General features: G+C 39.6%; 1 protein-coding gene across 3 annotated transcripts in view; it reads left to right on the top strand.

Annotated features, from left to right (window-relative positions):
• The first annotated feature begins 4,437 nt into the window (after positions 1-4,437).
• LOC139747971 (uncharacterized) overlaps positions 4,438-24,870 on the top strand; it is a 69,237-nt gene continuing 48,804 nt past the window's right edge. Inside the window, exons 1-3 of one of the 3 annotated variants that reach the window (XR_011712497.1) lie at positions 4,450-4,534; positions 18,137-18,357; positions 23,320-24,152. The gene's annotated coding sequence lies outside the window, so the exon portion shown is untranslated. Of the gene's footprint in view, positions 4,535-18,136; positions 24,153-24,870 lie in introns of those variants that run through there. The other 2 variants (XR_011712495.1, XM_071660480.1) reach the window with 2 other exon arrangements.

Here is a 24,870-nt window from a genome sequence, read left to right as displayed (position 1 = left end):
ATCTCCAGCCAATGTACGCCACTCCGGGCACACAACACCTCCCCTGGTTCTCGTGTCGCAATGCATTGTGGCTACTGGCCCATCCACTGTCTGTCTCCAGTCTCATCTCACAAGCGTAAATCTCAGCTTTAGAAAAATATGTCGTCTCACACATCGGTTCTGAGCAAGATCGTGAGGATGGCGTTCAGACGACTCATAAAAAAACGAACTCAGATTAATGAGGGAGTTCCATGACGAAAGAACCAGATTAACGCAGGTGGGTATGAGTGCCCGAACAGGGTTGGGAGGGGAAGGAGGGCAAATTAAGGTCAAGCCAGCGAAGAACCGAGAACTAAAGGGAAGGGGAAATGCCAGGAGACCCTCCGCTGCGCCCCCCAAAAAAATTGTTTGGCTCTTGGGATCTCAGAGCCGTCGCAAGTGGCCTGGAAATTATCATCATTCCAACATACTCGACACAGGGAGAGAGAGAGAGAGAGAGAGAGAGAGAGAGAGAGAGAGAGAGAGAGAGAGAGAGAGAGAGAGAGAGAGAGAGAGAGAGAGAGAGAGAGAAGCGGAACAAACCCATTCTGTGGATGTTAATGTTCATTAGCGAGTCAAACCAATAATCCCTCTGACGTTGAAGGAAATGGCTTAGCCCCTGTAGGTAGGAAAGGCAGCGGCGCTGGTGGCTTACCTGCTGGAAGAAGGGACCCCAGGTTGGATGACCCAGCTACGAGTAGACTGGAGAATGTGTATCCAAGAATCCACAACAGTGAAGAGGAACATGATCACGGGCAGTCATACGTGGGAAGGTGTTGCCAAGAATGCGTGGGAGTGCCTGGGGAAAAGACAGATTAAAAAGACCAGTTAGCTTGTGTTGAAGGCCAGTTAGCTTGTGTTGAGGGCCAGTTAGCTTGTGTTGAAGACCAGTTAGCTTGTGTTGAAGGCCAGTTAGCTTGTCTTGAAGACCAGTTAGCTTGTGTTGAAGACCAGTTAGCTTGTGTTGAAGGCCAGTTAGCTTGTGTTGAAGACCAGTTAGCTTGTGTTGAAGGCCAGTTAGCTTGTGTTGTTATGATGTTGTCCTCTTCAAACATATGGTGAAAATTAAACCTCATCCCATTGATAACAAAGCCTCGTTCCCTTCCCCTTTGGGTGTCATTCTTTCGTGCATCTTATCTCTAAGATACAGTGAGACAGTTCTTGTGGCACACACACACACACACACACACACACACACACACACACACACACACATACATACAAACCTATACATACATACACTAAAACATTGAAATGAACGTACACACAGACAGACAGACAGACAGACAGACAGACAGACAGACAGACAGACAGACACACACACACACACACACACACACACACACACACACACACACATACATATACATACATTAAAACATTGAAATTAACGTACACACAGACAGACAGACAGACAGACAGACAGAAAGACACACAAACACACACACCTCCCAGACTAAACCAAGTGTGTGTGTGTGTGTGTGTGTGTGTGTGTGTGTGTGTGTGTGTGAACACAAAAAATGTATAGACATGGTATACATATATACACAGAACTAAGAGACGGGTCAACATGAGTGAAGAACTCATTTCCCGTAACACACACACACACACAGAGCAATCAAACGCATCCATCACCAACCCCACTCAATAATTTCTCAGATATCGCTCCGGGATTTCTTCCTTTTCCTTCCTTCATAATTACATTTCGTCCTTAGTAACTTTTATGGACAGTTTTTCCCGCATCCGAGCCGGCCAGTCTGAAAGCCAACATTTCATACGAAGTTTGAGGCGTCTTAACCTCCAATTCTTTCTTTTCTTCCTCGGGTTTTATATAAGTTAACCCTCTATTTACCCTTCTTATACCTTACGTATATACAGTATATATATATATATATATATATATATATATATATATATATATATATATATATATATATATATATACTTGATTTTATATATCCACTCGTCAGTCCTCTATATCATATCTTTTTTTTTTTTATATATTTCTCACTATTAAGAAAAATCCATTTAAATTTCAGTTATTTCAGATGCTTCAAGTTTTAAGTATATCCATCTCTGTTAAACTGATCTCTCGTCTTTACCTCCTCAACTCAACGATTACTTTTACACGCAGATTTAATTCATCTGGCCCCTCGTCTCCTTGCTCCTGTGGAGTGGTACACCACCATGTTTTCCTACCCTGGTCATCACACACACACACACACTCCCCAAACCACCACCACTCCCTCTCTCGCTAGCCACACCCTCTCACACCCCCACCACTCCGTCTTATCAACCACGCCCACACCCTAGACAGAACAGAAGCCAGACAGACAATGGAACATCAACGCCTAATTCGGCCCACGAAACTTATATACCCTACCGTCATCGCCTCATTCCACGTCGTTCCTTGTCCACTGTAAACAAGACGATAATGATCACAGTGGTATTGCTTGGAACGGAGAGCCACAAAGGACTATAACCCGTATGCCACCGAACGCTCATTTGTATACAACATCTTGCCTGTCCACAGAACACTCCCTCAATCTAAATATTCATAAAGGTCGACTCGACAACATTTTCCGTAAAGGAATTCAAAATTTGTATCCATTAGGATTTGCTTAAATTCCCCGACGCTCTGCTTGAGTTATGCGTCTCGCACCAGCTTTAGGAAGCGAGTTTATCTTTATTTCTTCTTTTCTGGATTGATTATGGTTTTGTGGGGGCCGCTTAGGATCTCTATTCTATCAAGTAAATGTAAAACATGTCTATAAATTGCGCTGGCAATAGGCCAGCTCAGCCATTCTTCCCTCCTCATTCCTAGGATAGATGAAGGGTGGGCAAATGTCCTGCAGCTATTGGGGGGAGTCCTTGTGGCCCTTCTGGTGTCACTGGTGCCCCTTACCTTGACCTGGAAGGACTCCTGTCCTGCAGGAGGTCAGCAATTGTGCCTTGGGCTAGCTAGTGTTCGAGTCATTGCCCCTCAGTACAGTTTCCAGCTACTCTCACGCATGACACACACAACCTTCCCTTCACTGTGTTCCTGACGGCGGGAGCTTCGATAGTGATCCAGCCTAGGGCTGCGCTGGATCCTGGACGCCGTGACCACCAGCCAAGTCCCTGGGCTGCCTGGCGGTGCCACCTGAGTTCCTGATTACCAAGGGAGCCACCTGTCGCTGCCCTTCGCCCAACAACAACACCTGAGACATCCTGGAGTCAGGTGGAGTGGCTGGACACCATGGGCGTCTGTCATGTCGTCTATAGTATCTCCCGCTCTTGTCTTTTGCACTGGAGTAAACTCCCCTTAAGTGTGGATCTGATTCTCCTGTCGTCAGTCATCGTAGTGTTGAGGAGAGGATGGATTCTCTTTCCCTCACTCCCTGAGTCTAGCAAGAGTTGTTTGGGGTTGAAGTTGAGGCGTCATGATACATCATAGGTCCAAGTTTGAGTAGCCAGGATCCTCTCCCTGCCCCTAATGCTGTCTCAAATGGTAGTTCAGGTACCATTCTTACCAACTCCCTTGACCCCTGACACAAGGTATATAGATCAAGAGGGCGAGAGATGATGTGCGAACATATAGAACATGTAATATATTTGAGGAGAAAATAACATACATACACAGAGAACTTTTCGATTTTCCCTAGGATGGAATTGCAGATGCACACATGGGTTAAGTTCTCCTTCCGTAGGACAGAGGAGAGTTAGCTGTGTGGAGGACGTCCATGTGTGGGTAGAGATGAGGCAGGTGACGGGGAGCATGACGAGCTGGGAGGAGACCCCAGGTGACTACCACTGTCACTCACCCCGCCGGAAAGGGAACCACCAACACTTCAGGCCTGTGTCCCTTGTACCTCCTCCGAATTTTACCTGCTGGGGCCACAGGCAAGTGTCCATGGTACTTTCCCCTGTGTTACTAGCTGAGGGCAGGCCAGTACCCCTAGTACTTTCCCCATTACTATCAGCAGAGGGTATATCAGTGTCCCTGGTACTTCATCAGTACTCCTAGCTAATGTTATTTAGTTTAAACCTCCCTACATACAACTCAGGAGATGCGGGACCTTAGCTCTAAGGTGGCCGTCCCCTGGTGAGGGACCTAGCCAATGGGCCTAGGAGGCTGGGCTTGTTATCCTACCCGGCCGCCACTACAGACAAGCTCCCTCTGGTACATAAGGGTAGGTCCTAACCCCATATATACTGCTGGGGGGTAAGCCATTGCACTGTTATGCTTCCCCCAGCACTACGAGCTCAGAGGAGGCCAGTACTACAATTACTATTTACACTAATATCATTACAAAACACAAACTAATATACTTTCCACAGCTTTAGTGTTATGTGGTTAAATAATAACTTTAGTAGATCAAATCATATCATTTATAATCATCTTTTTTAACTGTAAATGCTTTAGCATAAATATTTTTTAGTCCCGTATCCCTCAAGTTCAATGTCAATATCCGGCCATAGGATCACTGTAAACAAAAGCCATCGACTCAGCCGAGGAGAAACTCGACTAATTTCGGTAGGTAGTTTCTTTTCAAAGTACTTTTGACCATTATTTGTATGTATTTCTTTTGGTTAATGCACTGAAAGCAGCTTGGGTTAGAGTGATATTGTTTTTCAAGGGTAGGGTAGTGTGTAGAGAATACAGTAAGAGATCGGTGGGAAGGTGATTTAGAGCATTTTATTAGACTCTTTGATATTTTGCCAATCCAGGCGACAGGGATGAGGCCTAAGTATGAATATATATATCGGGGAGATTCTGGGAGTGTGTTGGGATAATGTAGGTTCAAGATATAGAGAAATAAGACTGAAGTTATGGAACTCGCTCTAACCTCCTGTAGTTACGAGAGATGTCTATTGCCAGTTTAGCTCCGCATTGACCTTAGCTTTGAATATTGATTAATTTTGTTTTCCATTGATCGTATGTTGTTTAGAAAACATGATTAACGTTGTGGAACGGCATTCAAGGCATTATATTTTGTTTTGTGACCTAAGTAGGATACGGTCCCAGTTAAGGGGGCACTACTGAAATATTGCATAGATAAACTTGAAATGCTTGTAGATGAATTTTTTTATATTCAATACAGTTGATGTAGAGGGGCAGAGTTGATGTATTACTGGTGCGAGTGATATAGGGTGAGGCACTCACGAATGGAACTGGGCACTGAAGATGAGGGAAATTGTGTGATAGAAACAAGAAAATTCATTGATTTGAGTTCATCTTAACCTAGCATAGCTTAGTATAGCATAACCTAACATGGTTTGATTTATCATGATATAGCATAACCTAATACATAAACATTTATAGTAATAAAATAGGTAATTATCAGTTTATCTGTATATCACTGTAATCTTTGGATACTGAGTAATATTATTCCTCAATGCCACTGCAGTATATAGAATATATGATACTAGTTGTGGAGTATGAATTGGAACATTACATATTATTACTTAACATTAACCCTTTTGTCGCTTATTATTTCTGTAGCACCATTTATCCCATGCACAGAAAAGAATATTCCCCTTCAAAATATATTGTCGTATTCTGTATATTGAAAAGCAGTATACTTTGCCCTGTATTGTGGTGGGAAGGTGCTCAGTGGCTTTGACTAGCAGCACTAGTCCATATTATTTATATACATTTAAGTATATGGTAATTAATAGTTTCTCAAGGAGGGATTTCATTTTTACGACACATAAACACATTACACTCATTATGTGCTTTTTACTAGATGTGATTCATCTATGTCTTATGAATCACGCATTCCTTTTATGATTTATAAACATTATATATGAACATTACATACACAGAACAGTCTGTAGATGAATAAATGAAGAAAGCTTGGTTTCATCAAAATTATAAATGATAATATCAGAGAAATTGTTTCTTTTACTGTAAAGTTGTGTATTATTGTAGCTACATAAATCTGTATAGTTGCTTCTTGCCATGATGACATGGTTGCACTTTCTTCGATGATTTATGGGTGACTATGATATGTGATGTTTTATCCAGCTGTGTTGTTAAGTTGCTAGTAACATCTGTGGATAAGTTGTGTAATCATACATCTGCTGATATTTAATAAAAAGATGGTGTTTAGGATTGTGAAAATTAAGAAAATGATAAGGTTACATACTATAATCCAGTAAAATATCAAAAGAACCAATGAAAACCTTACCTAATTTCCATGGAGTCAAAATTTATCATGACTCATTATTTTAGTCAAGTATAGCAGACACAGACAGATCAAGTGGCTGTTCAAGCTAGTGCTCCAATTCCCCTCAAACAGCCATTCCACATGATTCCCAGAAGCAAACCACATTTATGTTCGTTCATTTCCTCTCCCTCCACTCCTTAGATTTTAGCTTTTAGGGGAAGTTAGGTGAAATTTTCATGGTGTTGATTTTTCATGTATTCAAACACTTTATTTGGTTAACCTCATATTTTTCCCAAAATTCATAATCTTCACTACCACCTTATATGATATTGCAGAATGAAATTAATGAAACCCATCAGACTGTTTGACACTTTCTTAAATAAACTTGCTGGTAAATGTCTTTTTTTTGTGTTGTTTCCAGCAACCAGGAGTAGAAATATTGGTACATTGGGGATAGGGGAGAAAGAATACTTCCCACGTATTCCCTGCATGTCGTAGAAGGTGACTAAAAGTGGAGGGAGCGGGGGGCTGGAAATCCTCCCCCTCTTGTTTTTTTTTTTTTTGTAATTTTCCAAAAGAGGGAACAGAGAAGGGGGCCAGGTGAGGATATTCCCTCAAAGGCCTAGTCCTCTGTTCTTAATGCTACCTCGCTAATGCGGGAAATGGCGAATAGTTTGAAAAAAAACAAACTTACAGCAGGATTTGTAACTTCATGTAACTGTCTTATCACAATGAAATTCTTAGCTGTCTTAGTTTAAATGAAGGACACTCACCGTTTTAACAACTATGATTAATTTTGGGTAAAAAAATGTCTATCACAAAATTGATGATACCCATCTCAGCCTGACCAAAACCTGTACACAAAGAATCCATTGTCAAATATGGCATGTATAACAAGCAACTGAGAGACAATTTGTGTATAGATATTTTCAAAAATGTAGCATAATTGTCTCCTTATGTCTTATTCACATGTCATTCAAAAATATTTGAGCCTATTGGCCTATAGAGGATTCAGATCTAGACAAAGAAGATTGATTGTTATCCACAAAAAAATTGAATGCTATTTATGACACTTACAGCATAAAACTTTTTTGGGGGGTATTCTTACTTATCATAGGATTCCCTGATGCAGTCATGGTAGCACTCGGTTAACAAGAATAACAAGCCCAAAATTGCTGAAAATTTTGGAATTATAAATATTTTTCAGCACTATGATAGCGCAGAGATTTTTTTTTAATTTCACTTTCTTTACCTTGCCAGTTTTGTGTATTTTCATATTATGTTTGCATTGTTTAACCCACTGTTTGATTTGATCTTCTTAGCCATTTCTAACGTCAAGTTATTTCATGTTTTAGGATGACAAAAAGTGATTTCGTGCACACTTCACCAGTCATCACCTATTACATACATAAGATACAACTAATCCAGAAGGGATTCTATAAAATCTCACTGCTGTTAGCCTTCAAGCGGTGACCTGTATCAGTTTATGTGCCCATAGGCAGCAGTTAACCACATCAGTTGATGTCCTAATTTCTTTTGCCTTTTAGATATCCAGTTGACTTATCATACCATTATTATCCAGTAGAGGTCCCTTCTAGGTCAGTGTCAGCAGGAAGGCTGGGGAAAAGATTTTTCTGTTGTTAGTGCCCCCACAACCACCATTTCAGGTGACAGCCGTTAATCTGCAGGTGTGCATACCCAGAAACACTACACAATGTGCTCAGATTTTTGGATGACATAGATGATGAGGAGAAACACTTATCATTTGCATCAGTTGGTGAGAAAAGGGAAGAAGAATAACATATGAAATAGGGAGAAATATGTGGCTATGTGACTGTATTGTGATTACATAAGATAGATGAGATGCATCCCCACTACACATATACTCTTGGAGGAAGTTACACTGCATGTAATTTTCTCGTTATGTAATCAAAGGATGATGGAGGACTCTGGTAACAGACAGCTGGGAAAGAAGATGAATATTTGCAGAGAAAGTGGAACACAACCCATGCATCTAGATTTAGTCATATTCACCATCAATTGGTGCCTTTGTTTGAGATGAAAGTAGAGTGTGAGTATCAGAAAAAGCTAGATGGAGCTCGGTGCTAAGACATGGCTAGAACATGATGCAGAGGTATGGAATCAAAGAAGGCTGGCTTTCAGACAAAGAAACAAATCCCCAATATCCTCCTCACACATGCTGGTCAATCTCCCTCCTTACACTGGTTTTAAGTGTGAAAGGTGTAATATTCTAAATACCTTTGCACTATTTTCCTTCAACACACTGTCTGTGTATGGGCAGAGACAGTGAACAGTTCCTTAAGAGATGTAAGGATAGAGCAACGAGAGGACATAACATGAAATTAAGCAAGAAACTTTTCAAAAAATGATGGATATAATTACTTTGATATTATGAGAATGGTGAATGAATGTAATAGAATGACTGAGAACATGTTTAATGCAGATGGCATCCATGAATTTGAGAAGTTGTATGTCCACAGACAATGTTCAAGGGATGGGGCCCCACATATAAAATTCCCTCCACTTCCAGTAAAAATTGGTAGTTACACACACACGCACACACACACACTCACTCACACACACACACACACACACACACACACACACACACACACACACACACACACACACACACACACACACATGGACAAACAGGATAGGACACAGTGAAAGAGGGACATAATGAGATTTTAAACTAATGGGAAAAGTTATGTACATGGAGCTGTGTACCCAACCTGTTATCAGAGCTCCACATCAGAAGAGCTGTTAAGGAGACAAACTTTCTGTTGGGAATTATTTGAAGTGCACAAGTATATGGACAAGGAAATGTTTAGAAAACTGTTCACAAATATGAATGGAAACTTTGATTACTACCAGTTTCACTTACTACAAAAAGTTAGGGGAGTTTACATAGGATCTGTTGATTTATATAAGGTGTTGACTGTAATTAGCATACACGTGGTCCCCACATCTTATGACTCACTGTCTGGTGATCCACATATACGGTGTTCATGGAAAATTGATTGAATAATGTATGCACAGAATATATTGAAAATTTTCCTAAAACTGCTCATGACAATGGCACTTGCCCTGGCAAGTGTTCACTCACCAGCTCAGTCGTTCACTGGCAAGTGGTGGTGCCACAGTATCATGTACGTTGTCCATAAAGTATGAAATGAAATATAGATAGTGTACAGAAAACACAAAACAGTAAAATTTTTCAAAAGTACTACATTTCAGAGCATTAGCAAATGATCACAATGAGTGATTATTCGTTAACAAGTGGTAGCATCCCGTAGCCAGCCCAATACTTGTGAATTATGGTGGATTAACAGTCTGCATTTCTTTCGTTATTAAGTTATAACCTCTTATACCTACATCATTCCATTAGTGGAATGCATGCAATGAGACTTGCACTTCTGGAAAGATGAGCGTCAGTTTAGAAGTAAATTTTAACATATTGTGGCATCTTGATGTTGGTCTTCGTAGTTTTGATATGGACAGAGCCTCCACCTACCAGATCCAGAGTAACTTGATGTAAATGTTTCTACACTATTATTTAACTATTCATTTAGGTACTTAGACTGATAATGTATCTTCATTATACAGTTAGGTTTGGGGAATTTTATTTAACATTTTGAGTTTATATTAGTTTAAGAAATCTTCCCTAGGAGCATAACTTCCCAGTATTCCTTTGAATCCTTTGGTAAAGTGTAATCCCCTATCCAGTGTTACCATGAAAATGTGATATCAAGGATTGCATCCTTAATGTCATACAGGGACCAAATGCACATGAAAGATAAAAGCAGAATTATATTCTCCAGTCATATCACAGCACTGTAATATGGTTGTATAGTTGAATCACTGCATTGCAACTAATCAACTGTGGCATTACAAAAATTTACACGGACCCTTTTTAGACTTGGACACAGGCTGATCTTAAGTATGTGCATGTGCAGATTTCCACTAAGATGTGCCACTTAATCCCTATAGTGTTGATTTATAATCATAATGTATCTTACTATAATGGAGGAATAAAATGGCCATCTTTGTATATAGGTCTGTATGACCAGAAATATTGTTTGAAAGTGCATTATGGATAGTTTTTTTTCAAATTTATTAGAAATATTGGGGATGACTGAGAGCACAATCCAAGAATTTTTTAGTGCAGTACCTCCCCAAAAATTGTATATTTTTTTTAGTCTATAAGTATTGAATCTTGTTTAGCACAGGCCACCATGGTCAGAGACCAGACACACCATCATTGAGGAGAGGGCCATGCATGAGGTAGGGGGCTTAAGGGGAGTAGAGGCCAGTACAAGGAGTTGAAGTCAGGAGATGGAAAAGCCACACAGGGATAGAGATTCAGGAAGGGGAGGGCTGCTTGTGGCACAGCATGAGGTCTATGGAAGGAAGGGACTGCTGTGTCATATGATTGCTGTGTAGCTGTTGGCAACTCGATGTTGGGCTGTTTTGATACTTGTCTCTTTCCCGACACATCAAAGCTTTGGAGCTCTTTACCCTTTCATGTCTTCCCCAGTAACTAGGACCCAACACTTTTTAAAAGACGTTTTTCACTTCCTCCAAAATTTGTAAATACTTTCCCTTGTCTCGTTTTCCCTTTCATTAACTTCTTTATATTTCAATTGAGACCCTACCTTGATGTGAACTTTTGTTGGTGACTGGAGCCTCCCATATAAAGATAGGAGGTAATCAGGGAAGGTGAGAGCCATGCAGGGGTTGAGAGTTTGGGAAGGTAGGGTCATGGAATGGTAAGAGTAGGGCAGTTTAAGAGATAGAGCTAAGATGAGTAGAGTGCAGTGCAAAGGATGAGGGTCAGGTCAGGGAGGTCCTAGCAGGGGATGGAGGTCAGGGAAGGAGAGGGTAGTGCATGGAGTCAAGGAGGGGAGGGCTATACAGGGGATTGGGAATTGGGATGGAGAGGACCTTGTAGGTGATGGGGGTCAGTGGCGGGGAGTGCTGTGCAGGGGATGGGGTTCGGGATGGGTTAGCAAAGGGAAGGGCTGTGCTGGGTATGGGGTTCAAATAATGGAGGAAGTGTTTGTGTGGACTATGTCCAGCGACTGAAGCCCTCAAAATGATCCAACTCTCAGAGCCCAAAACAATCAAAGCTTCGAAGCTTCGAAGTTGGATACTAAACCGACTGAGAAGCAAGTAAATGAAATTATTTGAACTGTGATATAGGAAATTCTGTATGTTCACCCAAAAATGCATGCTGAAAGTCATCTTGAAATTGAATTGTAGAATATTTACAAATGAAGTTGTACATGAATTTGTCTGGATCTTGATGGATCAGACATGTTTGTTTCATCACCACTAGATATTTAGGTTTTGATTTCTATACTGGTGTAGAGATGCCGTGTAAAGGTAAGAGTTTGAACTCTTTATTTCTCGTTTGATGCTAAGGATGTAGTCCTTTATGTATATAGTTGTTACTTAATTTTGAGGTTCCAATCTCTGTATAAATTCAACGTAATGTCAATGGCTTGGCCTTCTTTATTATTATTATTATTATTATTATTATTATTATTATTATTATTATTATTATCATTAGTATTATTATTGTTGTTGTTGTTGTTGTTGTTGTTGTTGTTATTTGATTTGTATATGGATGGGGTGGTGAAGGAGGTAAATGCAAGAGTCTTGGAGAAAAGGGCAAGGATGCAGTCTTTTGGGATGAGAGGGCTTGGGAAGTGAGTCAGTTGTTTGCTGATGATGCAGCGCCGGTTGTAGATTCAGTTGAGAAACTGCAGAGCTTGGTGACTCAGCTTGGAAGAGTATGTGAAAGGGGAAAGTTGAGAGTGAATGTGAATAAAAGCAAAGTTATTAGATTGAGCAGGATCCATGTATAAGTTAGCTGGGGTGTAAATTTGAATGGAGAAAAATTGGAGGAAGTGAAATGTTTAAGATACTTCATTGTGGACATGGCCGTAAATGGAACCTTGGAAGCAGAAGTGAGTCATAGGATTGGGGAAGGGGCAAAGGTTCTGAGAGCAATGAAGAATGTGTGGAAAGAGAGAACGTTATCTCATAGGGTGAAAATGGGTATGTTTGAAGGAATAGTAGTTCCAACAATATTACATGGTTGCAAGGCATGGGCTATAGATAGGGTTGTGCAGAGTAGGATGGATATGCTGGAAATAAAATGTTTGGGGGCAATATGTGGTGTGAGGTGGACTGATCAAGTAAGTAATGAAAGGGTAAGAGAGATGTGTGGTAATGATAAGAGTGTGGTTGAAAGATCAGAAGAGGGTGTTCTGAATTGGTTTGGTCATATGAAAAGAATGATTGAGGAAAGGTTGACTAAGGGAATGTAAGTGTCAGAAGTGGATGGAACAAAGAGAATGGGGAGACCAAGTTGGACACGGAAGGATGGCGTGAAAAATGATACACACACACACATATGTATTTATTTATTTATTATACTTTGTCACTGTCTTCCGTTTTAGCGAGGTAGCACAAGGAAACAGACGAAAGAATGGCCCAACCCACCCACATATACATGTATATACATACACGTCCACACACGCACATGTACATACCTATACATCAACATATACATATGTATACACACACAGACATATACATATATACACATGTACATAATTCATACTGTCTGCCCTTATTCATTCCCGTTGCCACCCCGCCACTCATGAAATGACAGCCCTTTCCCCCCCACATGTGTGTGAGGTAGCGCTAGGAAAAGACGACAAAGGCCACATTCGTTCACACTCAGTCTCTGGCTGTCGTGTATTATGCACCGAAACCACAGCTCCCTTTCCACATCCAGGCCCAACAAAACTTTCCATGGTTTACCCCAGATGCTTCGCATGCCCTGTTTTAATCCATTGACAGCACAGCGACCCTGGTATGCCACATCATTCCAATTCACTCTATTCCTTGCCTGCCTTTCACCCTCCTGCATGCTCAGGCCCTGATCACTCAGAATCTTTTTCACTCCATCTTTCCACCTCCAATTTGGTCTCCCACTTCTCGTTCCCTCCACCTGTGACACATATATCCTCTTTGTCAATCTTTCCTCACTCATTCTCTCCATGTGACCAGACCTTTTCAAAACACCCTCTTCTGCTCTCTCAACCACACACTTTTTACCACCACACATCTCTCTTACCCTTTCATTACTAACTCGATCAAACCACCTCACACCACATATTGTCCTCAAACATCTCATTTCCAGGACATCCAACCTCATCCGCACAACTCTATCTATAACCCATACCTCGCAACCATGTAGCATTGTTGGAACCACTATTCCTTCAAACATACCCATTTTTGCTTTCCAAGGTAACGTTCTCGTCTTCCACACATTTGTCAATGCTCCCAGAACTTTTGCCCCCTCCCCCACCCTATGATTCACCTCCACTTCCATTGTTCCATCCGCTGCCAAATCCACTCCCAGATATCTAAAACACTTCACTTCCTCCAGTTTTTCTCCATTCAAACTTACCTCTCAGTTGACTTGTCCCTCAACCCTACTGTACCTAATAACCTTGCTCTTATTTACATTTACTCTCAGCTTTCTTCTTTCACACACTTTACCAAACTCAGTCACCAGCTTCTGCAGTTTCTCACCCGAATCAGCCACCAGCACTGTATCATCAGCGAACAACAACTGACTCACTTCCCAAGCTCTCTCATCCACAAAAGACTGCATACTTGCCCCTTTTTCCAAAACTCTTGCATTCACCTCCCTAACAACCCCAACAACAAATTAAACAACCATGGAGACATCACACACCCCTGCCACAAACCAGCATTCACTGAGAACCAATCACTTTCCTTTCTTCCTACACGTACACATGCCTTACATCCTTGATAAAAGCTTTTCACTGCTTCCAACAGCTTGCCTCCCACATCATATATTCTTAATACCTTCCACAGAGCATCTCTATCAACTCTTATCATATGCCCTCTCCAGATCCATAAATGCTACATACAAATCCATTTCCTTTTCTAAGTATTTCTCATATACATATATATTTTTATTTTTATTTTATACTTTGTTGTTGTCTCCCACGTTAGCGAGGTAGCGCAAGGAAGCTGATAAAAGAATAGCCCAACCCACCCACATACACATGTATATACATACACGTCCACACATGCACATATACATACCTATACATCTCAACGTATACGTATATATACACACACAGACATATACATATATACGCACATACATAATTCATACTGTCTGCCCTTATTCATTCCTGTCGCCACCCCGCCACACATGGAATGAAGGCCCCTTCCCCCACATGTGCGCGAGATAGCGATAGAAAAAGACAACAAAGGCCACATTTGTTCTCACTCAGTCTATAGCTGTCATGTATAATGCACCGAAACCACAGCTCCCTTTCCACATCCACCCCCCACAAAACTTTCCATGGTTTACCTTAGACGCTTCACATGCCCTGGTTCAATCCATTGACAACACGTCGACCCCGGTATACCACATCGTTCCAATTCACTATTCCTTGCACACCTTTCACCCTCCTGCGTGTTCAGGCCCCGATCACTCAAAATATTTTTCACTCCATCTTTCCACCTCCAATTTGGTCTCCCACTTCTCCTCATTTTCTCCACCTCTGACACATATATCCTCTTTGTCAATCTTTCCTCACTCATTCTCTCCATATGACCAAACCATTCCAAAACACCCTCTTCTGCTCTCTCAACCACACACTTTTTATTACCACACATCTCTCTTACCCTTTCATTTCTTACTCAATCAAACCACCTCACACCACATATTGTCCTCAAACATCTCATTTCCCGCATCAGCGAGGTAGTGCCAGGGAACAGATGAAGAATGACCCATACACTCATATACACATTATTATATATATATATATATATATATATATATATATATATATATATATATATATATATATATATTTTTTTTTTTTTTTGCTTTGTCGCAGTCTCCCGCGTTTGCGAGATAGCGCAAGGAAACAGACGAAAGAAATGGCCCAACCCACCCCCATACACATGTATATACATACGTCCACACACGCAAATATACATACCTACACAGCTTTCCATGGTTTACCCCAGACGCTTCATATGCCCTGATTCAATCCACTGACAGCACGTCAACCCCGGTATACCACATCGATCCAATTCACTCTATTCCTTGCCCTCCTTTCACCCTCCTGCATGTTCAGGCCGCGATCACACAAAATCTTTTTCACTCCATCTTTCCACCTCCAATTTGGTCTCCCACTTCTCCTCGTTCCCTCCACCTCCGACACATATATCCTCTTGGTCAATCTTTCCTCACTCACTCTCTCCATGTGCCCAAACCATTTCAAAACACCCTCTTCTGCTCTCTCAACCACATGCTTTTTATTACCACACATCTTTTTTACCCTTTTATTATTTACTCGATCACACCACCTCACACCATATATTGTCCTCAGACAGCTCATATCCAAGACATCCAGCCTCCTCCACACAACACTATCTATAGCCCATGCCTCGCAACCATATAACATTGTTGGAACCACTATTCCTTCAAACTCACTCATTTTTGCTTTCCGAGATAATGATCTCGCTTTCCACACATTTTTCATCGCTCCCAAAACTTTCGCCCCCTCCTCAACCCTGTGACTCACTTCCGCTTCCATGGTTCCATAAATGCACATATACATACATATGCATATACATGCATATACATACACAGACATTATACATATATACACTTGTACATATTCATACTTGCTTGCCTTTATCCATTCCTATAAGAGAATGCAGCAGGAGGTCAAGAGGAAGGTGCAGTGGTTGAAAATGAGGGCAAAGTAGAGTTGGGGTGAACGAATAGCAGTAAACTTTAGGGAGAATAAAAAGATGCTTTGGAAGGAGATTACTAATGTGCAGAAAACAAGAGAACAGATAAGAAAATTAGTGAAGGGAGCAAAAGTGAAGGTGGTGACAGGTAGTGTATGAAGTAAGGAAGAATGTGTTTGATAATAGTGTGGCAGATGCTGGGTGTTTGGGTTGGGATGGAGAAGGTGGTGAAAGCCTTACATAAGATGAAATGTGGGAAGGTGGCTGAAGTGGATGGTATTGTAGTTGAATTTATTTAGAAAGGGGTTGACTGTTGTTGATTGGTTGGTAAGGATTTTCAGTGCATTGTTTGGTAAGGATTTTAAGTGTATTGGTTGGTAAGGATTATAAGTGCATGTATGGATCATGGTGTGATGTCTGAGGATTGGCAGATTGCATGTATAATGCCAGCTTATATAGGCAAGAGGAATAAAGGCGAGTTTTCAAACTACAGAGATATAAGATTATTAAGTGTACCTTGTAAGTTGTATGGTAGGATAGTGATTGAGATAGTGAAGACGTGTACAGAGCATTAGATTGGGGAGGAGCAGTGTGATTTCAGAAGTGGTAGAGGATGTGTGGATCAGGTGTTTGCTGTAAAGATAGATTTGTATGTGACTAGATTTGCATGTAACAAATATGGATCAGGAATAAACATATGATACGGTTGATAGAATGTCTGTTGTTGAGGAAAGTTGCTAGAGGCAGTGAAAAGTTTTTATCAAGGGTATAAGGCATGTGTAAAAGTAGGAAGAGAGGAGAGTAAATGGTTCTGAGTGAGAGTTGGTCTGCACCAGAGGTGTGTAATGTCACCATGGTTGTTTGATTTATTTATGGATAGGGTGGCGAGGGAGATGAATGCGAGTGATAGAAAAATGGGCAAGTATGCAGTCTGTGAGGGATGAGAGGGCCTAGGAAGTTGGTCAGTTGTTGTTTGCTGATTATACAGTACTAGTGGCAGATTTGAGTAAACATTGCAAAAGTTGATGACTGAGTTTAGAAAGGTGTGTGAAAGGAGGAAGTTCAGAGTAGATGTGGATAAAAGCAAAGTTATTAAGCTTAGCAGGGTACAGGAACAGGTAATTTGGGGAGTGAGACTTGAGCGGAGAAAGTTTACAGGAAGTGAAATGTTGTAGATACCTGGGAATGGACATGGCAGTGAATAGAATCATGGGAGTGGAAATGAGTCATAGGGTGGGTGAGGTTCTGAGAGTGCTGAAGAATGTGTGGAAAGAGAATATTATCTTGGAAATGAAATGTTTAAGGACAATTAGTGGTGTGAAGTGGTTTGATTAAATGATGGAAGGATAAGAGAGATGTGTGGTACTAAAAAGAGTGTGGTTGAAAGAGCTGAAGAGGGTGTCTTGAAATGGTTTGGACATATGAAGAGAATAAGTGAGGAAAGGTTGACAAAGAGGAGACATGCATGTTGTAGAAGGCGACTAAAAGGGATGAGATCGGGGGGCTGGAAATCTACCCCTCCAGTTTTTACTTTTCCAAAAGAGGGAACAGAGGAGGAGGCCAAGTGAGGATTTTTTCCTCTAAGACTCAGTCCTTTGTTCTTGATCATTCCTCGCTTTCGTCTGTTTCCTTGCGCTACCTCGCTAACGTGGGAGACAGCGACAAAGTATAATAAATAAAAGATATAATTGATATATGTATGTAAAAGGCTTGATGTTAAAGATTTGGTGTCTGTATGTCATTATCAACCATAACGGTTTTGATACTTATGTAACATTAACAATGCAAATTAAGGATCTCATGTTTGAATACTATCAGAATTTGAGTTAAGGGTTCTTACTTCTATATGTTGCCAATATTTGATTTAGAGATCTTATCTTTATATATCAAGAATATCTGATGTAAGAATCTCAACCTTATATATTGTTGACATTATACGTTAAAGATCCGGGCTCTGTGTATTGACAACACTTAATGCTGTCAGTATCACCTTGTTGTATCATAAGCATTTCATATAAAAGCTTTATCCTTACCTGTTGACAGCCCTTGATTTAAAGAGTCCCTTCTTTAGTACCTTGAACATTTAATGCTAGTATTTACTTTCTTACTATTGGCAGCTCTCTGTGTTCAGCACAAGAACTTGATATTTGCCTCCAAGCTCTCCTGAATGACAAACTGCCTCTAGAACAAAATATATCAATTGTAGCAGTACGAAGAATCTTACCACAGCAACAACATACAACAATTATAACAAGTACAAAATAGAGGCAGCATCAGTAAGAAGATCATAGTGATAGGGCAACATCAGCAGTGAAAGCAGCTTAGAACATCAGCGACAGTAAGAACATGTAGCAAGAGTAACAATAGAGACAATAGGAACTGCATTGATAACAGGAAAGTGACAGCAGCATAGCAGTGAATCTAACAATACAAAGCCAAAACATCTGAATACAACTTTCTTTGTGAATGAGAAGGATTATAGCTATCATCTAGTACAGTTAGGATTTTCATAATATTTATTAGAATTGTTATCACTGGCTGCATTTCCTTATGACAAGGACCATAGTTATTGTATAGTTAAATCAAACTTTATAAGCCTTTGGTACCGAGACATATTTTGAAATTTGTATCGTGATTCAGAAGTCAAATCATCTTAATTAAGGAATGTGTATTATTCAGGAATCACTGGCATTGTCAAGTTACTTTCTGTAGTTGTCACAGTATGAACTCTAAATAGCATATTATACAAGAACAGTGAAATGGTAATGCCTACTTCCAAAAAGTATTAAGGATACTTTGTTGATAGAAATATTCTGGTTGGGATTAGCCTTACACATTTCAGTAATTTATTGTTGATACTGGTCAAGAGCAATAGAAGTAGTATACTTATGGTGTAAAGAAGCAAGCCATCAGCTAGAAAGTGCATGCAGAAACATTACTGAAGTTTTACTTGCAATTTCAAGAACTTAGATAATTTGAAAGGAATGTAGACTGTGATCCAGGATAAGTGATATGTGTAGCAGATTATGCTGAGTTGAAGTACCAAGTGTTTCATTATGTAGTTGAAGGGTATGATAAGTGGATCTTACTTCATATGACCTTGTTGGGGAAGGCAAAAATAAGGCAAGAGGCTGGTACAATCTCTGACGCTCATAACATTTAGCCATTGATCCTATAACAGTTGATCTTAAGTGCCCAGGAGTAGAATTTGTCAGAACTAGTGCACATCGCACTAGCTGGGGTTGCTCACTCTACCTCTGATGAACACTCTTTGAACATTTTGTGTTGTTATTGACTGTGGTATTTTGTTATTTTGCAAGATTATTTATTGAGCACAAAAGCGTAACACATTAACTACAACTGAGTATTTTTCAGAATATAACATAACAAATTGACACATGTTTACACACATGGGTGAGAGACCTTTCAATTTCTTAGAGTATCAGAGAAGTATTACCCATCATTATAATCTTGCAAAGTGCATGGATGTTCAGTTAAAAGAAAGGTCATTTGAATGTTCACTTTGCCAAAAGGTCTTCTCCAACAAGGGTGATTTTTTGAGGCATGTGACAAATCATACAGGAGACAAACCATTTGAATGTCCACATTGCCAAAAGACTTTCTCCTGTAGGAATAGTTTAACACGGCATGTGTCTGTTCATACAAGAGAAAAGCCTTATGAATGTTCACAGTGCCAGAAGACCTTCTCCTATAGGAGTAGTTTAATGCAACATATGAATGTTCATACTAGAGAAAAGCATAATGAATGTTCACTTTGCCAGAGGACCTTCTCCCAGAAGAGTGAGTTAGCGCAGCACATATCTGTTCATAAAGAAGAAAAGCCACAAGAATTTTCACAGTACCAAAAGACCCTTCAAAGTAGTAGTCTGGTGCAGCATTTGACTGTTCATGCAAGAGAGAAGACCTACAAATGTACACAGTGTCAAAAAACCTTCTTTTATAGTAGTAGTTTATTGCGGCACATGACTGTTCATACAGGAGAGAAACCTTATCAATGTTCACATTGCCATAGGACCTACACCCAGAGGATACATTTAGTGAAGCACATGATTATTCATACTGGAGAGAAACCATATGAATGCTCTCACTGCCAGAAGACCTTCTCCTATAGTAGTAGTTTAGTGCGGCATATGACTGTTCATACAGGAGAGAAGCCTTATCAATGTCCACAGTGCCAAAGGACATACTCCCAGAGGAGTCACTTAGCGAAGCACATGATTATTCATACAGGAGAGAAACCATTTGAATGTTCACAGTGCCGAAAGGCCTTTTCCTATAGCAGTAGTTTAGTGCGACACATGGCCATTCATACAGGAGAGAAACATCATGAATGTTCACAATGCCAAAAGACCTTCTCGCAGAGGAGTCATTTAATGAAGCACATGTCGGTTCATACAGGTGAAAAGCCACATGAATATCCACAATACCTAAAGACCTTTGAGAGTATTAGTATGTTGCAACACATGACTGTTCCTACAGCAGTGAAACCATATGGATGTTCACAGTGTTGAAAGACCTCCCAGAGGAGTAGTTTAGTGCAGCATATGACTGTTCATGTAAGATAGAAGCCATATGAATGTGTACAATACCAAAAGACCTCACTGTAGATACATGTAGTGCAGTATGTGACTATTTAGAGAAAGCTAAATACATAGAAGTCACCAAATCATTGAAGGATTTAGTAGAAAATCAGAAGGCATTAAAACTAGAAAGATAAGTGAAGCAGAGGGTTGATGATTCGATGAATTTTAGGATTGGAGGATCATATTCCAGACAAATAGGAAATGATGGAGAAAAATGTAATGCTGATTACAAGACCAGAAAAGTCTACAGAAATGCCAGATTAACTTCCTGTAATAAAAGAAATGAGAAAAATTGCCAAATGAAGGGACAACAATTTATGATTTCGTTGAATTAGAGTTATGTAGCCAGGAGATACTCATGCAGACTAAGAAACTTACAAATAAGAATGAGTTCAGAAGGGTGTTTGTAAGAGATGATAGACCAAAGGAAGCCAGAGAGAATAAACAAAGAATATGGTCAGAATGCAAAAAATGGGAGGCATGAAATGAGACAACAGCACAGTGAATCAGTCTTACCAGAAGTCATGAATGTTAAACTAAGAAAACGTCATGCTCAAAGTAATTCAAATGTGTGAGTAGTAAATGGTGAAGAGTTGGAATTCAAGGACCGAATCAAGGAAAATGCACCTCATTGGAATTGTGGAGATAAAATTTATCAAGGAAAGATCTCATCTCTTCTGTCTAATGTTATACATGATAGCAATGAGGGAAGGAGAAGACAAAGGAAGAGGAGAACTGGTTTTCTTGATAAGAGATGGGCTTAAGATTCATGAAGTATTTTGAGATGGGCCATTCACATAGTTGATAATGGAAAGAGTGAATGTAGGAGAGAATTCACATTAATGTTGATAATTCATAATCCTGTGGAAAAATTTTATGAAATCTGAACAAAGATACAGTGATAACAATGAAGGAACAATCAGGTTGGTACATAGAGCGGATGATAGATCACTGAAAATGGGAGATTTTGATTATAGAGTGATAGATTGGAGGACTTTGCATTCCCATGGAGATATAAAAACATAGACACACAAATTCTCTAGAGCATATACAGGAAAATTTCCATTGCTGACATGCCAATAAAGACTTTAGGATCAGGGGAACTGATACACCATCATTACTAGAGTTTATTTGAACACTTAGTAGCATGAAAGTTGAGGACATAAATGATCCTTCAACCAGAAAAAGATGTCATTTGATGCTTGAGTTTATGTGGTAAAGGACACAGAAAGAGTAGTATTGAAGCAAGACTTACTGAGAAGATATAGTGGTTGAAACTACACAGAGCAAAACAGTTTCTTAGGCAATATGAACTGGGAAATGGGTTGCAATAACTAGGAATCAAGGAACTATGGTAGAAGGTTCAGTGAAATTTGCAACAAAGGAGAAGGAACAAAAGGTACTTTAAATTTCATATATGGTGGGAATGTTCTATAATAGATGTCAAAAAAACCTAAGTAGGTTATAAGTGTGCCATAGAAAAGATGTAAGCATAACTCAAGCCAGCCAACATTTGTAACCTACAAGACAGCAAGGAACGACCTTAGTGGGATAAGAAAGGAAGGACAGAGAGACTTTGAAAAGAAAGTAGAGGATAAGACAGGAGAGTCCGAAACTTCATGAGTTCATCAGCAGTAAATTGTCAGTTAAAGAGTGCCTAATGAGGTTAACAGATTGAGAGAGCTGTATGGATGTGTGAGGACTGAAAAAACAAGTTCAAAAGTGTTTTCACACTGACTGATGCATTAACCCTGACTCTAGTAAGCTTTAACGGAAGAAGGTTTGCGAAAGCAATGAAATATCTAGAAAAAAACATTAACAGAATTCTAATGGGCTTGATGACATTTCCCTCATGTTTGCAGATGTGCACATACATACTTGCCAAACCACTTGAAATGCTACTCCAGATAATGCTGAAGAAAGGGCCCATAGCAAGGGAGTGAGAAGAGGGCAAATGTCATACTGTCTATGAGAAACGAGACCAAGAGGACTCACTAAACTACTGATGATTGTTTTTGATAAATGTGCTTTATAAAGTATTGGAAAAGATAATTAGAAAGCACATGGATGATTTGTAGAGACAAAAACTACATAAGTGAGACACAACATGGAAGAGTCATATGCACTAAATCTCTTGGATTTCTGCAAAAGGAGAAGAATGTGTGGATTGTTTGTTTAAGGACTGTCAGAAAATATGTGACTGTGTACCACACATTGAAATGTTAAAGAATCTAGATCTTCAGGTTGGAAGAAGGGGGAGACTCCTTTGACAGATAAATTATCTTGGTGGAATGAGCAAAACACATGTCTGTTGGGGGCTTCTTGAATTGGTTGAGGTTACCATAGCATGCCATGTTGTTCTGCCAACTCGCTTCTTGATCTATGTAGATGACATTTCTTGATGTGTGTGACTGACTTTGTGAGAAGAATTACATCGCCTATCTGAATATGTTCGTGGATGATGCCATGTTCATGAAGGAAGTGAAAGGCAAGTACGATTGCCTCGGCTTACATGGGGACCTAAATGACATTCAGACATGGGCTGATACATGGTAGATGGAATTCTACCCGATTTAGGTCATAGATATGAGACAGAAAAAGGTCTCAATAGAAATATTATTCAGCAGGGAATAAGTTGAGGGGATCTAAATGAGTGAAACATTGTGGAGTTGATGTTGTCCCTATTATATTGCCAGATTGCTGTCTTCACCAAACATCTAGGGACCAGTAGATCTCTCATTCAGTGGGAGAGAAGTCTGGTATTCCTGGAGAAGTGAAACAAGAAGTTGAAGATGATGCAGAAAGTATCATATGCTAGATGGATAATTGTCCAGAAGTGGCAAGAACTGTTTCTCACTCATCTGTAAAGGCTGAGGTGGTTGATTCTGATATCATCAAAGAAGGGCTTTGAAGTCAACATTTTGTGCTGCAGGGAAAAGGCCTTCCTTCCACTAGCAGATATATGTATATATATATATATATATATATATATATATATATATATATATATATATATATATATAGATATATATATATATATATATATATATACACATATGGTGACGAGCAAAATTTTTTCAATCTTCTAATCATCAAACAGGAAAGCAGTGACCTATACTATAGATCCCCTGAGACTAGAAATTATCTGTGGTGTGTTCAGGGATAATAGTGAGTCATCGTTTTCCCTTCCATGTTTAAAGTGTTAAACAGTTTTTTTTTATGTCCAATGTTGTATGTTTCTATTGTATGCTAACTTATTTTTAAGCAAGGTAATCTTGAATGGTTGTAATGGTAATGTAATCTTTAGTCATTCATATTCCACTATATTTACTTAATGATGATTATTAGTGCAAAGCCGTAGGTCAAAGAACCTAGTTTGTTTAGAGTGAGTTGTTTGAAGATGGCATCAGGACTGATGTATTGTTGATGATCATGTAAAATTTAGTAATATAAATAAAGGTTAAGTTTATTTTGAAAGAAAGTATCAGCTTTACCTCACATTTGATTAGTAAAATTTGCATAAAGATAATACTTGTTTTTTTTATCTTTTGTTATATTTTATATTTTATATACCTATGTAGTATATATATATATATATATATATATATATATATATATATATATATATATATATATATATATGTTTTGGGAGGAGGTAAATAAAGTGCGTAAGACAAGAGAACAAATGGGAACATCAGTGAAGGGGGCTGATGGGGAGGTGATAACAAGTATTGGTAATGTGAGACGGAGATGGAGTGAGTATTTTGAAGGTTTGTTGAATGTGTTAGATGATAGACTGGTAGATATAGGGTGTTTGGTCGAGGTGGTGTGCGAAGTGAGAGGGTCTGGGAGAATGATTTTTTAACAGAGAAAAGGTAGTGAAAGCTTTGCGAAAGATGAAAGCTGGCATGGCAGCGGGTATGGATGGTATTGCAGTGAAATTTATTAAAAAAAGGGGTGATTATGCTGTTTATTGGTTGGTGGGGATATTCAATGTATGTATGGCTCATGGTGAAGTACCTGAGGATTGGCGAAATGCATGCATAGTGCAATTGTACAAAGGCAAAGGGGATAAAGGTGAGAGTTCAGATTACAGAGGTATAAGTTTGTTGAGTATTCCTGGGAAATTATATGGGAGGGTATTGATTGAGAGGGTGAAAGCATGTACAGAGCATCAGATTGGGGAAGAGCAGTGTGGTTTCAGAAGTGGTAGAGGATGTGTGGATCAGGTGTTTGCTTTGAAGAAT

This window comes from Panulirus ornatus, chromosome 71, assembly GCF_036320965.1.
Source record: "Panulirus ornatus isolate Po-2019 chromosome 71, ASM3632096v1, whole genome shotgun sequence".
NCBI lineage: Eukaryota > Metazoa > Arthropoda > Malacostraca > Decapoda > Palinuridae > Panulirus > Panulirus ornatus.
This window is presented reverse-complemented; position numbering and strand designations above follow the sequence as displayed.